We start from the raw sequence: 4107 nt of genomic DNA on the forward strand, positions 1-4107 counted from the left end.
GGAGGCTCCTGTCTCAACCACAGCAACTGTTGGTGGCCCAGTCACCTCCATGTCCCGTTGACTGTGGTGTAAAAAGTGTGTATATCTCTGTATGTGTACATCTATACACAGCTATTTTCTTCTCAATACTTGAAACGTTGTCGCTGTGCCGGGAGGAGGAGCACCCAGCTGCCCGCCCCCTCGGGGGCCGTCCAGCTGCCCACGGAGTGTTTACAGAGGACACCTGATGATCGTGTATTTCTAACAGCCAACCAGGCTGTCCATCCTGGTCCCTCCACAGATTGTGGTTTTTAAACCCGTTGGCTTTCAATTGTGTCATACCTGTAACCGGAATAAACCTTTGAAATTGTTAAAAAAAAAAAAAAAAAGTAACAAATCTGGAGCACATCAAAATACTTGCGTTACTGTATGTATTTCATCAGAGCACTTCAAAACCTGTTATGTTTTTAATACTTCTGCAAAAGAATGTGGTCTGGCTAGGTAAATTAAAGTTATAAAACCGATGGAAAATCTCCCCAGAAGAAAGGTCTATGTGTCAAGTCTAGATGTAGACCGTGACTGGCCCTGGAGCTGAGCCAACTTAACAGCCTAGTGTAACTCCTCTTTCTCTGGAAATGTTTTTCCTTTTTGTATCTTTGTTTTTAATGTAATTGCCATTGTAAGCCAAAAACAAACGGAATAATGAAACTAGGGGAAAGGCTAGTGAGAGGCTACACTATTACTATGATTGCCTCTGTTTCACAAGTGGCACAAGTAAGAGGGGAAAAAAAGACTTACCGGAATCATGTGATCTCAGTGACAGAATTGGAAACTGACCCCAAGCTCTCTGGCTCTTATCCTGGTCTCCAACTGTAACACGTTTGTCACTTCCTTATCTTCTGTGAGACGCTCCCTGATCACTGTTTTCCAGCTGTGCGATTTAATTTTAACAGTTTCGTATTTCTTTATTTGACTTGGTCTAGAAATATTTACACAGCTGATGGCTCAAAGTTTTAATGAGAAAAGTCTTTTGAAGGGGAAACAAAACACTGGGCTGAGAAATAAGTGTCTGTTTAAAGACAAGACTTTTGGTAACAAAGATTGAAGGAATGGAAGTGAGAAGGTGCTAAATTCCCTACAGCTTACTAAGTATCGGCAGGCTAATCAGACACCTAAGTAAACTCACTACTATTGCAAATATTTGCACTTGTGTTTGTGTTTCAATGAAGCAGAGACTGTCATGCTCAGGATCTTGGGTGCCCTTGTGCTACATAGAAAGGCTCTGTGCATGAGGACTGAGCACATCAGCATTCAGGTCTACGGGTGGGTTCCGATCCCAGCTGTGCCGTGTGGTAGCTTGTGGACAGTGGCAAGAGTCCTCACTTCTGTACCTGGCAGACTGTCCAGCTACAAAATGAAGACCTGTAATTGTATCTGCCGTACAGTTCCTGTGAGGATTAAGTGGGTCACTCATTATACAGTATCGGAATGATCATTTCTTCTTTTTTCTTAAATCATTTTGTTGGGGGCTCTTACGTCTCATAGCATTCCATATAGCAATTGTATCAAGCATTTTGTACATATATTGCCATCATTTCCAAAACATTTTCTATTTGAGCCCTTTGTATAAGCTCCTCTTTTTCCCCCTCCCTCCTCCACCCTCCGACCCTCGTGAATCCTTGATCAACTATATATTATTATTATTTCTTATACTGTCCGTTGTCTCCCTTCATCCACATTTCTGTTATTTGTCCCCTTCAGTGGGGGGGCGCTATATATCCAACCTTGTGATGGGTTTTTCATTCTTAAAGTCAAAATTCCCCAATACTCAAACTTTAAAAAATTAAGTTATTACCCCTTCAGAGGGGTCGCAGGGAGGGGGTGAGTCAGTCAGGGTGCAGTAGAGCACTAATGGGTCACGCAATATACTTCTATCATGACCTCAGGGCTGCCTCCCAATCTAGACTAGACGGGAGCATGTACATAGGAATAGGCAAGAGATAAAACTCACAACACACGGACCCCAGGAACAGGAACGGGAACAGAGACACCAAAAGGGCAGGGGGAAGTGGGGAGGGAGGGGGGCACCGATCGCAATGAGTAGCACATAACCACACACCCCTCGTCAGGGAGAAGAACAACAGAAACCATAGGGGAAGGGAGACAGCGGTTGGAGTGATATTTGAAAATAATTAACAATCTACAATATATCTGGGGGCCATGAGGGGTGGAGGGTGAGGGGAGGAGGAATGGTGGAAAAAAGGAGGAGCTGATCCCAAGGCTTCAATGGAACGTAAATGTCTAGAAAAGAACAATGGAATAGATGCACTAATGTGTCGGATACAATTGATGTATGGTTTGTAACAAGAGTTGTAAGAGACTCCAATGAAATGGGGGGGGGGATTAAATTATTAAAGTATTAGAAGGAACCACAAGGAGAGCTTATTTTATACATGCTCAATGCTAGTGGCTCATGTAACAAAACAGAAACCCTGAAAAAAAAAGTTTAAATTTATCAAACAATATGAAATTTCTTTAAAAAATTCTGTAGTATAATGAGATGTGTAATTTGTTTCTCTGTAGTCATCATATGACAACATGGGCAAATCGTGCTGACCTAAAGAAGGTAGATAAAAGAATGCGTGGTGTATTCCTCCACGTAGGTGGGACTGATGTATGATGTTAAAAGTCAAGGGAAATGTTACTTTGGGGTGTAGGTACAGTGCAGCAATTTTAACATGCTTTTATTTTTTATTTAAAGATGAAATAGGCAGTAAAGCAATGTCTTCAGAATTGTGAAGAAATGGGAATGATGGGTTGGGTATAACTGTTGGGTATAACTTGGGTAGGAGGGGAAAAACGTGTATATATATGTTTTTACATACATATGTTTATACATATACATATGTAACAAGGATGGACTTTAGGCTTCTACCTAAATCTTACCTCAGTACAAGAATGGTTTGTTCTAACAATGTGGCATTGAATGATACTCACCTTCCTGACAGGATAGCTGAAGGCAAAATGGTTGCATAAGCAAATGTGGTGAAGAAAGCTGATGGTGCCCAGCTATCAAAGATAGTGTCAGGGGTCTTAAAGGCTTGTAATTAAACAAGCAGCCATCCAGCAGAGAAACAACAAAGTCCACATGAAAGAAGCACACCAGCCTGTGTGATCATGAAGTGTCAATGGGAAGAGGTTTCAGACATTCAAAAACATACAACTAACTCAATGTGAAGGGGCGTGAATGCAATAGAGACCCAAAGCTCATCTGCAAAGTAATTGGAAGGTCCCTCTCAGTAGGGCCACACAGAATATGATAAATTCAGGGTGCAGTAGGGTACCAATTAAAACCACATAAATCTCTTCTAGTTACTCAGTATTTCCTCCCCTTCCTAGTTAGGTATTTATTTGTTTTATCTCATTAATCATGTGATTCACATAATGCTTATTTGTATATGTAAGATTGTTTGGTATAGGAAAATTAAGATAGATAACCCTTCAGAAACAGTAACAGGAGTAACGACTTCCTGAGGGTACAAGAAAGAGGGTGAGGAAGGGGGGTTGTGGGGAACTGATAGCATTGATTATTGTATAACTCCTCTCAAGGGGACTGAACAACAGAATTGGGAATTGTTTGTGAATAGATATATTGGGTTGTATACGGTATGTCAATAAAACTTTTATATATTTTTTTAATTATAAAGAAAATTTTACTTTCACCCTTGAATTCTTTTTGAGCCCAAGCAATATATTGTATATGCTCAGGAAACGGAAAAAAAAGTTTGAAGGATATATGCCATACTATTAACCATGGATAGGTAAACCATGGGCAATAGAATGGATCAGAAGATGGGGGGTAGATTTCACTGTTTACTTTGTGTGTTTCTGTATGTTTTTAACATTTAAAATGAGTACATAATACTTTTCTATCTGTAGGCTGAGCCTCCAGGGTAGCCCCAGGGGTAGGTAGCCCCTCCCAGCCTCTGAATCGTCAAAGAAAACTGATTCCTCCACTCAGTAAGGAGAAGTGGGTACTCTACTCCAAAATCAAGGTTTCTGTAGCAAGAATGAAAGGCATGGTTTACATTTTAAAGTACACAGTATTTCATAACAAATTACACTACT

Source organism: Echinops telfairi, unplaced genomic scaffold, assembly GCF_000313985.2.
Source record: "Echinops telfairi isolate 266 unplaced genomic scaffold, ASM31398v2 ScPeMD7_7420;HRSCAF=8458, whole genome shotgun sequence".
In the NCBI taxonomy this organism is placed as follows: domain Eukaryota; kingdom Metazoa; phylum Chordata; class Mammalia; order Afrosoricida; family Tenrecidae; genus Echinops; species Echinops telfairi.